This window comes from Lepidochelys kempii, chromosome 5 (assembly GCF_965140285.1).
Source record: "Lepidochelys kempii isolate rLepKem1 chromosome 5, rLepKem1.hap1, whole genome shotgun sequence".
Lineage (NCBI taxonomy): Eukaryota > Metazoa > Chordata > Testudines > Cheloniidae > Lepidochelys > Lepidochelys kempii.
The window spans coordinates 92,680,254-92,694,459 of NC_136384.1; the positions used below are offsets into that span (position 1 = coordinate 92,680,254).

General features: G+C 42.2%; 1 protein-coding gene and 1 long non-coding RNA gene across 3 annotated transcripts in view; one reads left to right on the top strand and one right to left on the bottom strand.

The window, feature by feature from the left end:
* FRMD3 (FERM domain containing 3) overlaps window positions 1-14,206 on the top strand; it is a 222,264-nt gene that overhangs the window by 202,963 nt on the left and 5,095 nt on the right. The window lies entirely within an intron of this gene.
* LOC140911637 (uncharacterized) overlaps window positions 4,010-14,206 on the bottom strand; it is a 29,345-nt gene continuing 19,148 nt past the window's right edge. Inside the window, exons 3-4 of the long non-coding RNA XR_012159061.2 lie at window positions 5,332-5,417; window positions 4,010-4,320 (exon numbers count right to left, since the gene is read on the bottom strand). This is a non-coding gene — a long non-coding RNA (uncharacterized LOC140911637). The remainder of the gene's footprint in view (window positions 4,321-5,331; window positions 5,418-14,206) is intronic.

The following is a 14,206-nucleotide window of genomic DNA, read 5'->3' on the forward strand; positions in this document are numbered from 1 at the left end:
GATGGCACTAATTATCAGGTCAGGTTTCAGAGTAACAGCCGTGTTAGTCTGTATTCGCAAAAAGAAAAGGAGTACTTGTGGCACCTTAGAGACTAACCAATTTTGGTTATTATCAGGACAGTTTCCCTGGTGATATGATAGAAATGAAGGTTAATGTCTTTCTATTTACAGTTAATGGAAAATATTTTTCTTTAAAGATACTGTCCTCTCAGGAGTCTCAATGTTGAGTCTCCAACTCCCAGTGCACGATAGGGCAGAACTCCCCTAACTCACAGTTTTTATTCTCTGAGGCCATGGGAGTTAAACGTGAGACAATTAAACCTTTCACACCCTCCCAGTCACACTCCAGCTTCCGCTGTCTCAGTTCCTGGAACCTCCTAGCAGGTTCTTTCTCAACCCTGGTCAGGGAAGGAGATCTCTGCAGGTGTCCGGCTCATCCAGTGACAGCATCTCAGGTATCTTTGCTTGAATAAATGTTCAGTTTTTACTGGCCTGTCTGTTCTTCTGCACTATTGGCTTGGTGATCACAGAAGTAGAATCCTTTTCAGAATCCATGACCTCCTACTGCCTCTGGGCTGATCTGGTATGCTTCATTGGTATCCTCAGAGCACCTTTTTTAATGCTTTAGCATCGTAGCCTTAACACTTTTAGTCTGTCACAAGTTATGTGGCACTTTGGTGCATTTCTTAGGCTATGGCTACCCTACGAACTGCACAGCTGTACCGCTACAGCTGTGCTGCAGTAACGTGTCCTGTGTAGCCGCTCTTTGCCGGCAGGAGAAAGCTCTCTTGCCGGAATAATGAAACCACCCCCAACAAGCAGCATTAGCTATGTTGGCACAAGAGCCTCTCCTGCCAACATAGCACTGTCCACACCGGTGCTTTTGCCAATGAAACTTGTGTCCTCAGGAGTGTTTTTTTTTTCTCCTCACACCTCTGGCCGTCAGAAGTTTTACCAACAAAAGTGGTAGTGTAGACAAAGCCTTAGCGATCAGCGTTCTCAAGACTCCAGTGTGTTAGGAACTCTGGAAAAAAAAATTCAGTGCCAGCTTTGGTGTATTTTTCTGAAGAAAAATAATTAGTACTTGTCATGTTCCAGGCTTTCCAGATCGATTAATCCCCCGATCCATATTGACTCTGCCTAAAGCGCTCTTAGCTTTGTACGGTTCTCAGCGTGGATCCGGAGTCTTGCTTTCTAGAAATGAAACATACAGCAATGTTGTTCTCCCTGGCTATGAGGCAGAAGGAGGAAGGGAGCACAGTAATTTCAAAAAGTGTGACTATAAGTACAAGATGTCCCTCGTAGGTGAGCGTGACCTCTCTATGAAGATGAGCATTACAGGCGTGAGTGTCAGATATGCTTGGAGATGTCATCCAGAGCCATGAAACTCTGAGAGGAGTGCTCAAGGACATTTCTAGAGGCACTCCTCAGAAACACCTGTCCATACAATAAGCTGATTTGGAGTACTTCAAACAATTGATCCTTGAAGCAGAAGCCTAAGTTGAGTCCCTGTATTATGGACCAGGAAAAAGATTTTCAGTGTGGGGCAAATGGGCCCATGTGGATCTCTTTAGGTGCCTGTGATGGGGTTTACAGACCCATACTGAGGCTAAGGGAATTGTGGAGCACTATTAGGCCAAGAAGGCCTTTCCCCTCAGCAGCAGCAGAGCATGCTCCAAATGGAGGACCTGCTTAAAAGGGGACTCTGAGACTGTCTGCAGGAAGGCAGCCAGGCTTTAGCTTCTGGAACGGAAGGATCTGGACTGTGGGTAAGACCCAGCTGGGACGCCAAGGGCCTGGGTCCTCTTTCTACCCCTGTTCTTCCTGATGAGAGAGCAACTGGGCACTGAGCTGGACAACTGACTGTCTGAATTACTGAAACTGGGAGGGAAAATGAGTGCTGGGACATGCCACAAACATGAAGAGAGAACAGGGGAGTTAGGCAGTGGCCCCGCGGAGGCTGGTCTTTTGTACCAGCAAGCGGGAACTGAGACTATCTTAACCTGTTCCCCATTTGGCCCTGGGTTGGGACTGGTGGAAAGGGAGGGCCCAGTTCCCCCTACTCGTCTCTATGCCCCCGGACACTGGAGGATCCCAGGAAGTACCAGGGGACGGTGGAGGCCGCCAGCCCCTCAGATTGCCTGGCAGGGCCATCCTAACGTTATGAGACTGTTAAGCCATGTCCTGCTCTCTAGGCCTGCTGGACCCAAGTGAACACCAGCACAGTACCCCCACAAAACCTGCTAGGTTGCTCTCTTTTTCTGTGTCTGTAATAAAACCTAATTCTCTTTGTTTATTCAGCTGTTATTTTGCCTGTCGGGAACTAGCAAAAGTAGACCAGTGTCTCTGGATCCCTTAGTCACCCGGTTAAGTAGGGCTTGACGCATTTGAAAGCCCCCTGAGTCATGGGATATGAATGTGGTTCTGACAAACTGATGAAAGTGCCATTTAAGCCACTTGATACATGTGAGCTCAAGTTTCTTACATGGAAGGTTATTCTGCTGGTAGCAGTGACTTAAGTTCGCCAATTGAGTGAGCAACCTTGAGTCTTTTTAGTGACTTTCTGCCTTATGTCAAGTTTTACAACAAAAAAGGATGGTGCTCTTGTCTCACCCGGAACTTCTAAAGTTGGGATGGATCTCCACTTCAGTCTGCCACTTCTGAACATTTTCTTGCTCTCATGCCCATCCCCTTGAGGTCCTTTTCCACCAGCTCGACAGCCAAAGGTCCGTCATACCTTATTTGGAGTAGACTAAGACTTTAGGAAGTCCACCCAACTTTTTGTTTTAATTGACACTAATTCAGTCGGCACTGTTTTAAAATCCACGTCTAAATGACTGAGGAACTATTTTAAGACATTGTATTTATTACTGCTTTGACCTATGGAGGGCTGCGGATCATATGTCAAACAGTCTGAAGCAGAGTAGCTTTAATTGTTAGCTTCAAGTCCTTTTCAATTGAAGATTTATGCATGAATCTCTGCACACTTTTACTATGCCTTAGTATTGAGAGTTGGCTCCAGGAAAGAGCCCTTCTGATTCTTGGCACTGCAGAACTAATTCCCAAAGTCAGCTTCCCAAGCACTTCCTCCACAGAGAGTTCTGTACTTTTTTACCTTTGTTCTATTTGTGTTGGCCACATTTGGGACATATTTTTTCTGAGAATATATCCTCTGGGACTGACTGGGTCTGTGTATGTGCCTCTTTTTGTGTTTGGAGATATCTTATCCTGCTCTCTGTACGTACCTTTACCTATCTAATTAAAAGATAGATATATAGTGAGTATACAATTGGATATACATTTTTACTTAATAATAGCTTAGAAAGCTTATGCCCAAATACATTTTTTTTAGTCTTTAAGGTGTCCCCAGACTCCTCATTGTTTTTGTGGATGCAGACTAACACGGCTACCTCTCCTAGTAATGCTTAGTAATGTTGGGCATTGGCCTAGATTTGTGTGTTGTTGTTGCTTTACTTTATTTTGACAAATCCCTCAAGCAGCTCAGTCTTTGAGTGAGAAACCTGTACAGATGGTATGCTTTACCTGTAATTCTTTCTTTCTTGATATTTCACTTGAAACCTGCACCTGCACACCCATATATGTAACTATACACACACTCAAGTGCTTACAGTTGTTACCCATTTTACATTTGCCAATCCAAGTTTGTATGTCAAAATATGAACTTCCTGCATGCAGCAGGTACACATGGAAATCTTATGCATATATCTTAGGCACACAACTTTAAATATTTGGCCACTTTTGCATAACAATTTTGATGTTTTGAAACAGGTTAATAAAAACACAAAATAACAGTCCGTGGCCTTTAGTATGGGGGTTTAATGCAATCTTTAAAGTTCAGAAAGATCCTTCGTGCAGTAAGGATTCTGTACTACTTCTGACCTAATCCACTTTTCTTTTTTTCAGTGCACGGAACAGAGTTATATCACACAATTTTATTTTTAAAAGATATTTTTATTGTTAAATCATTACTTCAGGTTAGAACTGCACATCACCTATTAAACATATGTACAATTATGCATTTGTATTCTTAAAATCATTCCAGTTGAATATAAAATACAACACAGATTTCTGTTTATCAGATGGTGAGAAAAACGTTAAATATCTTGCACTGTAGAAACAAACTGCCTTTGATCTTAAAATTAGCAGAATAGTACTTCTGAGTGCTGATTATACTTGCTGTACAAAACAGGGTTGAGCAGGCAGCAGGGCATCAAGGCTCTGTGGCTTTTTAAAATTAAATAATTCCATTTTGAGATTGCTACAGATTGGAGGCAGGTTTTCTAGTTGTCTTGCGAATTCCTGTAAACATAATAGGCATCTTTTACTCAATTTACCTGTGATTTAATTTCTTGCTAATTGCTCAGTTATTTTTGAATGTTGAGATATTTCTCTCATTTGTGGAGCCAAGTCCATAGTGTGTGACTTGAAGTGTCTGCCTTTACTTATCTTGGTACTGAATCTTAAACATTTCTTTCTGAAGTCCCCTAGTGGATCTACATGTAATAGAATGCATAATTTGTTTTTCATGAGCTTTTCAAATTTACAGTCCTCTAACTTCAAATCAAACAAAACTGGAGGTTTAATCACCCATGACAGAAACATCCAGTTCTGCAAGCATAAATTGTTCTGTCAATGCAAAAATAACAAATGTTCCTCCACATTCCCTCTGAAAAACCTACAAAAATATACTGATTAATGTCCTTTAGAGGCAATTAGCAGCTGTGCCAGGATTCCCTCAGAACACAGTTGTGAATTCTGACCTTTAAGATATTCTCTGCATTTGTTTTGAACATCATATTGTTATGTTTCCCGGGATACCCAGGGTTGTGAGGCACCTTGCTACCACCTGCCCTTCGTGTGAGGAAACTTTGTGCCTGCTTTGGGTCAGCTCCCCAGCTGCACTGGTCACGGGCTACACAAGCGCTCCCCTCTAGCCTCGCAGGCCCTGCTGCCACTCTACAGGTAGCAATTGGCACATGCCAACCCGTGAACCTTCTGAGCATCTCCTGGAGTGTCCAGGCCCTGGTCCACTGAAAATTCGCAGTATTCACAGATCCTCTGCTTCTAAAGAAACAGTACATCTCAGCTTACCAGTTTCACCTCAGATCACTGTTCCGCTTAACACACAGCACTTACATATGTTTACAGTGAAATCCAGTATAAATTTATTTAACAAAGCACAGAATTCAAGTAATAGCAAGTAGAAGTACTGGAAACAAATGTATACATATAAAATAAAATCATGACATGCATTCTAGAGCCTAGACTTAATTAACAGGATACTCTCATATCTTGTAGTGTATTGCTCACCCAACATCCTTGAAGCACTTTACAGCCAGGCTGGCCTGGGACTCTCCTTTCATGAGATAAGCATGCTGTCAGTTTGGGATGCTGTCCTGTTTATGAATAAAGACAAAAGGTTTGCTCTTGTGTATTTAGAGTGGAAAGAGATATGTCGCTTCATTGGCACCAGCAAGGACTGCCAGTACAACTGTCAGGATGGCACTATGTATGCGGTTTTATTCCATTTTCCAGTTGAACTAGTTATGAATTATAAGCACATATGGGTTAAGTCTGTTTAGTGACCCAGCATATCTTTTGCAAACCGGTGAATGCAATGTGCTTTCTAGAGCAACACCTTTCTGATGGATGTGAACATCCTCTGGTTTTGTCCACCATCGAGAACTGGAGCACATCTCTAAAGGGAGATGCACTTTCCCAGTTGCACTTTTCTGTTCTTCTCCCACCTATTCCAGGGCACAGGACAGGTCAGACTTTGACCTTAGCTGAGGAATCTAAGTCCCAAACCTTGAAATGTAGAATACCTTTATAACCTTCCTCCCCATGCAGGAGGAATACTCAGCTTCCTGGTGAGAGCAGCTTTAAGTCCCATGCATGGGCTAGGGATCTAGCCCTAGATAATTACAAATGCACCCACAGATAACATTGGTTGTGCAACTCTGATGGCTGAATTTATTTTTTTTTTAAAATAAGGATCATAGTGTCATTTTGTCCAGATACTTTGTGTGTCTTTTTTATGGCCTGTTGTTTCACCTTGCTATGTTGTAATGTATTACATATTTTTATATTTGTGTGTAATTCAACTGTTTTATTAGCAACTGCTAAGTGAGAAAGATGGTATTGAAGATATTGCATTATACATTATGAGACAGTTGGAAATATTTAAAAATAACCTCCTCTTCTGTTCCCTAGTGGGATATTTTTATTGGCCATGTTAGAAGCCTGTCATTTGATTCGTTCTGAGCAACTGGCTTTAGTCCTTTAAACACAGTGGAAACTTAGTGAAAGGTCAGAGCCGGTATGGGTGGTAGTTTAACAAGGCTGTGATAGAAAATATAATAGTCAGTATGGTGAAATGTCTGGTAAAAATCCAAACCAGGAAAAGTATTCATTTGCATATGGTTAACCACTGTAGCAAAGATGTGTGTATTCGCTTGCTGAGGCATGGGTCAAGGATCATAGCTAGAAGTGCTGGTAAGTTTCATTCTAATATACTCAGCTGCTTGTTGGACTCTTTTCAGAGAAGTCTGGTGTCCAGTTTTCTTTGTAGTTTGTCATACTAAAAATAGATCATTCTGATGGAAGCAGAATATATTGTTGTTAACAGAATACTACTTTAATGGGGTGGAGAGAAAGAGGAACTACTGAGAGCTGGAAAAAGGATCAGATCAAAAGATGAATGAGATCCACTGGATAAATTATTTAACATGCTGTATATTTAAGTGTGAATTATTCATTTTTGCTAGCAAGTGGAATTTTACTCCTGCAGTCTTTCAGGAAAGAAAAAAAGATATAAACCTATGATAAGTTTAGACACAACAAAACAGCCCTAGAAAGAGTAGTTAGGGACCTTTTGAATGATAGCTGAAATACAATAATGACTATTCTTAGCTTATCTCTGATATTTCACTAATTACAGCTGACCGGGTTGAACTGCCAATCCATGCCATTTTTTTCATGTAATTGAACCCCAGTGTTTTTTTGGATTTCTTTATTTTGCAATAATTGAAGGTTTATTCAATGTATTAATTAATGGGGTGCGGTTGAAAAATAATGGGCTTGATATTGATGTACATCAGGACGAATTCCATGGAAGTAAAAAACTTTAACCGTAAAATAGATGTAGTCAGACTCAAGTCCAGTTTTATATAATATCTCTTTTTGTGATACTGTTTGGTTACTTATTGCACTTCAGTCAGCCAGGGCTATGTAAATTGACTGGTCAGTTTAACTTTCTTTTCAGTCAGTTTAATTTTTTGGTTTCCATGCACTTAGAACAATGTGTTTTTTGTCTAATTTTCTTTTAAACTACATCTCTATTAATATTAAGTTTTTAACCCCTTCTCTCTTTGACCAAAACCTAAATTTCCAAGAGAATTCACTGTATCACCCCATGCCTTGGTGCTGCTGTAGTGGGTACAAAGGGGTTACAAAGGTATCATAAGACCCCCAGTGCAGCAGGGCTTTTGAGATGTGCCCCCACCTCCACCTTTCCCAACAGGATGCCCCAGCATTGGGGGCATTCCAGGGCGGATGGCACGGGGAGAGAATGGCCTGGGTGTTGTTACACTCCAGAAATTCAGCATCCCTGCAGTGGCCCAAACGCATTCTCTGAGTACATGCAAATCACCTCTCCTGCTGGACCTACAGCCAGTGCAGTGATTAATCTGGACGTTGGGACATAAATTAGTTTCTGATAATGTGGATTGAAAACAATGCTACTTGTATGGCTTTCATCCTTACTGGTAAATTTATACCAAATCCCTATATCAATTAAAATAGAAAAGTGGGAACAGGGGTGGATGTGGCCTCCTGATGCAATGGCTGCATTACATTAAACTGCCAAGGGGGCACTGACCACCTGCAGCAGCACCCTCTGCTCCAGCACTGCAAACCTAATCCTGGTCAGTGCAGAGTGGAGGTTCGGGGGGGCTGGCGAATGAGCCAGCCCTGTACGGTGGCTCCGGTCCTGCAGCCCTGTGCCTAGTTCTTCACTTGGGCATTGCAACCTAGTGCACAGGATCACAGCATAACTCATGTTTGGCCAGGCTACCCTTCTGTCATGACAGGAGGCAGCTGGGCCAAATATAAATGGGTGGTGTTGCAGCCTAATGCATGGGGTCACAACACCACTCAGGTTTGGACTGGCTGGGCCAAAACTGAGTGGTGCTATGACCCCGTGTACCAGGTTGCAACATCTGGAGTGATGAGCTGGGCCTAGCCCTGCAGGGCAGGAGCTGCTGCTGTGGGACCTCCACTCCACACAAGGCCAGGAGAAATGTATGTTTGCCTGGTTTTGCACCCTTGCTGTCATGATTTCTGTGGATGCAAGTGAACCCATGTGAAAATGGCCTTGGATAGGGAACCTATTCATATTCAGGCTACAGCATTGCAACTTCACAAACATCTTGAGAGAAATCTCCCAAAATGCTTGGATTGACTTAAAAATCATGTTTAAAAAAGACAAACTTGATGCTTTTGGGTGTGCTTTCTGGTTTTTGAACACTTTGGAGGAAAGTGTCTTGTTTTGAGTGTGTTTCAGGAATTTCATCCTAAAATTATCAAAAAAGCCACACAGAAATTGGGGACCTTCCTCCCTTTTACTTCTGATAGATGGTGTCCCACATGTCCCTTCCCCAGGCACTGATCTTTGCTGTCACCTCTGTGCCCTGCTTTTTGCAGCCTCCTGTCTTGCTCTTTCTACTTCTGCAGGGCAGGGCTCCTGTCCAGCTTTTAATGCTGGAGACAGCCCCCTGCTCTAGTCATCCCAACTCCTGGATGCTGGCCCTGCCAAGCGCACACTCTATCCTATGCTATGTACCTCCTCCCAGGACACTGCCCCTGGCTCTCCTGCCCAGCTCTTCCTTCCCCAGCCTATGCCCAATTCTGGGACACGGCAGCTAGGCAGGAGCTGAATTCCGAGAGGCTGGAGGGAGGGGAGAAACATACTCCTGGGATCCCTTTTCTATGGCTTGCTCTGCTTTGCTTCCCTCACCCCACTTAATGCTGGACAGACGGGGAGGATGGGTGAGAACGGCCTCTGCTGACCCAAACACAACTCCCTGCTTCTTTGGTTTCCTCCTGGGCACAGGCAGCAGCACTCTCAGTGGAGCAAAAGGGTGTCTCTGCAGGACACAGAAAGCAGAGCCCTGGGCCTCTGTCCAAAGCCTGCAGCAGCCTCCGGTGGCTGCAGTGAGAACTGCAGCATCAGTTATAGTCAGGCAGAAATCCCTGCCTGCCTGCACTTCTTGTCAGAGGCTAGTTTTATTATTGCTGTGAAAGTTGGCAATTGCAATGGTATTTTAGTTAGCTTTACAGTACAACCAAAACAAATTGGAATTACCAGCAGGAAAGCAGGCAGCTGGCTAATTATGCAAGGTAGATATGAAAGCTTGAGCTCTTCTTCAGAGTGAAATTCATTTCACTTGGATAAAGCCAGAGTGCACATAAACCCCAAGTACAAAATTAATGCAGGCTTGAGATGAAGTCCACTCACTTTCAACCCTGAGACCACAACACAGGGGCAGCGGTGGAGTTCCCATGCGGCTCCTATGCTACTCCAACCAATTGTAAAGGAAGTTTGAGATAAGGGATCCCAGTAATCGCCCAACTCACCCATACTGCCATGCTTCACTATGGTCTAAGCAAGCCAGACAACTCCTCAGCCACACGGGATTGTGAAGGCCCCCACTCCATGATAATTGTATTCACTATCTCAACACAGTATTGCTCTGAGGCTTAAGTGCTGTGGTGGGCTTGCACAGGTGAATTTCATTCTTACTGAAAACAACATGCAAATGCCCTGTATTTCTACGTTAGTCAATAGTAGAGTGGATGTTATTACTTGTAGCTGATAACTCCTCTGCACTAATAATGTATGCACAAGGAAGTATCTCCTTTCCTATCTAAAAACTTGCAGGATGAAGAAAGGAGATGGGGGGAAGAACCTGCCTTATCTCAGGTTTAATTGTTTTACTTTGTGTCGTTTTGAAATTTCTGCGTGATTTAGTTTTACTTTTGAGCGTATTGTCAGAACTAACATCCCTCCTCATGTAATTTTTTTACTACAGACAAAAACCACCCACCTACCCACCATTTTTCCCCCCAGTTGGTATGTAAAGCTGTACAATATATCCAGTCACCTAAAGCAGAAGTTTCACTAAGATGCACTACATTTTTCTAGGTCACTATAAAGAATCTATATTAACTGGAAATATAATGGAGCTGGGGCTCCTCTAGATCCTACTTAATCTTCAGCTGATGGTTTTGGGCCATTAATAGCTGGTGAAAGTTATACCAGGGGACCAGCTCGGTCCTGGTGCACAGTGTACTCCTGCTGTAGTGTTTGTTTGCCTCTTATGCTATCACCAGCAGGAGAGTGAATTTGTGTGCGGGGGTGGAGGGTGAGAAAACCTGGATTTGTGCTGGAAATGGCCCACCTGATGATCACTTTAGATAAGCTATTACCAGCAGGACAGTGGGGTGGGAGGAGGTATTGGTTCATATTCTCTGTGTATATATAAAGTCTGCTGCAGTTTCCACGATATGCATCTGATGAAGTGAGCTGTAGCTCACGAAAGCTTATGCTCTAATAAATTGGTTAGTCTCTAAGGTGCCACAAGTACTCCTTTTCTTATGCAACTGTTCATGTTTTAATCTGCAGTTGTGGAAATGAGGTTTAGAGCCATCCCAACTTGTTTTGGAGTATAGAGTACATAGCTGAAGGGAGGAATTGGGTCCTGACTGGTTCAGTAAGATTTTATTCTGTGAAACTGGTACAATTGCCCCAAACTGTTGCAAACCTTTGGTATAGAGATACAATATAGAAGATAAAAGAGATGCCATTCTAAAGTGATCTGATGCAAATAATATGTACGAAAGGATCTTTATCTATGGACTGTAAGTGCCTATAAAGTACACAAAGCATGAATGAAAGAAGCAGTGCTTTCAGAATGTAATTTAATATTCAACCCAGAGATTCTTTTTTTAGTCCAAATACGCACAGTAAAAAAAAAAAACAAAAAAACCCACCTTAACTAGTATTGAAAAAACAGTCGACTGTAAACTCCCAGAAAACTTTATTAAATAATGTATCCTCCCTGACTGAATAGGGTTGAAGAGAAAATAGGGTTCAGACACGAGTAAGTGCAAAAGATTCCCAGGTGTGACAGACTAAATTAAATAGTCTCCAAGATTACTTTCGGGTTTTTCATCTCTCTTTCACCAGGATCTCAAATTCTTAGGGATTTTCTTTTAACATGGGCTCATCATTTTAGTTAACCTTCAATTCAAATGCTCTTGAAATATATCCAAACACTAACAAAGGGGCCAACTTCTAAGATGATGTAAACTCTGCTGGAAAATTTGTTGTGGCATAATGTCAAAAAGTTTGCATTGCTGTATCTTGACAGTGTGTTCTCATATAATTTTATAAAATCTCAACATTTTGAATCATGTTCTGCCATAATGGCATGGCACTTATGATATGATGCCATGTCATGACACGACTCTATCAAACTGTAATGAACCCCAAAATATATACTACTCTACTTTACTAGGACTGGAAATTTAACTTGAAATAAGTGGACAATGCAAGTTTCCAGAATCCTTGATTCCACAAATGTTCTTGTAAGTGCTGAGTGTGAAGGAAAGAAGAGAAGAGATTTAGTTTTTTATTTTTCAGATCGACCTGGCAGTTAGAAACACTGGCCTGTATTCTTCATTGCCAGACACCACCTGCAGTAATTTACACTTGTCCCAAGCAGGTGTATAGCACTACCGTTCTGATTTGATAGGCTTTTGCACCACTATAAAGGACAACATGATATGCAAGGTAGTGGAAAAAATAGCCCCCTTTTGACTTGCAAACTAAGGGCACTTGATACAGAGAATAAATGTAGAACACTGACATGTTTACAAGATCACTTTTCTAGCCATAATCCCACATTTACAGGGGATAACTGCTGAAGTGTATATTTATGGTGAGAACTCAACATAGGACATTTACTCATGACATGCAGCATTGGATTATGCTGTAGCTGTTTTATTCAGAATTCCTGTTTGACGTTCAGAAAAATCTTCTGCCCACTGCCAACATGCGAATGCCCTATTTTTCTTTTGCTGAAGTTGAGGATAATGTATAATATCTTAAGTACCATATTAGTGAATGACTGTGGATAACGTAAATTGATAGCCCTAATTGGTTTGGCTTTTTCATGAGTGGTCCCCTTGATAGCCTTTCTCCTAAATAATTAGCTCAAACTAAATAATAGCGCTGTGTAACTGGGACCTGCCATTCCATTCTCATGTCTTAACGCTTCATGCTACCTCTCAGAAAATCATGAGCTGAAGGAATTTACTCTGCTGCCTTCTTCCGGCATGTTACCAGCAAGCCAAATGAAGTTTGCTAGATGTCTGAGATGAGAACAATGTTAATCATACTAATATGATCTTCCTTGTATGTGTTCTCTATGCATATTATGCACACTGGAATTCACCATGGGGAGGGGGAGATGGCTCAGAGGCACAAATGAGGGTGACCTTGCTTTGGAGCAGTTGCAGTTGTCCCCTGTGTTATAGGAATTATGTTAAGAAGGTATTAGTGTTCTCATACCAGTGTAAGGACATCTGTGCTGAGATGGTCAAAAATCAATTACAAGGCTCATGACCTAGGATTGACTGAATCTAGGAACTTCACTACACGAAGCCTGGTGTGAAGCCATCAGCCATGGCCACTCTGGCTGGTGCAACAGTCCTTGATAGACTGTGCATGTTGGGTGGTGTCTTAATGATCATAGACAAATGGAATGATAGTGGTCTTCTTTAGCTAGCTAGTCAACTAGAGAAAACATAATATATACAGAAACACCAGCAGTCTCCATAAACTGGTTTAGTAATGCTTTACAGTGTAACTACAAGAAAAATGTATACTGACGTCCCCCCCACCCTCAAAAAAAGTGAGAAGGCCCCTGATTTCTGAGTCGAATAATTTTTAATATAATTGGTCATTTGAGCAATAATGCAGCTACATTTTAAAACTGAAGTAGTGAACACCTATTCAGAATGATCTCGTCTGCACAACTGGCTGTACTGTGGCTGTCTTTTTAACTAGCATTATTGTTTTTCAGTCCCTGCCCTGTTTTATATGGTTACAAAGTAGTCACGCATCTCTGTGGCAGAACCCAGAGTTTCACATCTTTCCTGGAGAGGTTAAGCAAGGGCTCGTGTGTATTGATTTTACATTTGGTTTTATATCTGTTGTCCTATGACGGAGCTCTACTTTGATCGCCACTTTTGTTAACACTGAAAGACTTTGCAGGTCTAGTACACGTGGCACTGGAGAAACAGCTTTCATTTTATTTCTCATTATCCAGTAATTAATGGCCATGCATCTTATTATTTTATACCTCACTTTTGTCATGTAGCATCTGGCTGTGGTCCTCCATGGCATTACTCTCATTTTATATTAAAACTGTAATGGTGGCTTAGGGCCTTTGTTTCTACTGGTACCTAGGCTTTTGCTTTAAGCAAAGTACTGGGAGTCAGCTGATCTGGATTCTAATTACAGCTCTGACATGAGGTTCTGGGGTTACTTTGGGCAAGTCACTTAATCTCTTTGTGTTTGGTTTTGTCCTCCGAAGATGGATGCACCTGTGTACCTCCCAGGGTTGTTGCAAGGCTTTATTAATCATTTGTAAAGCTTTAAGGCCTGGATGCACAAAAGGAGTTGAGTGTCTAAGTCCCTGTTTCAGTTCCAGGACCACTGCAAAGCACAAAACCCCCACTGAACCCTGTAGGTGCCTAAATTCCGGCCTCAGGGCATGTGCACTGCCATCTCACTCTAGGCATCTGGACACGTATTTCCCACCTAAGCCCCAGAGCGATTCACAAACCAGGGAAAGATGGACATTCAGCTGTCTAACTTGCATGGGGGAATCAATGTTTTTCACCCATTGACAATATAAGTATTTATGAGTAGGATGGAGATGGTGATTGTGAAATGCTCAGGAAGGTTAGAGAGACTACAGAAACAGAAAACCCAGTAATGGGGGGATTTCAGGTACCCCCATATTGATTGGGTACATGACACTTCAGGATGGGATGCAGAAATAAAATTTATAGCCACCATAAATGACTGCTTCTTGGAGCAGCTAGTCCTGGAACC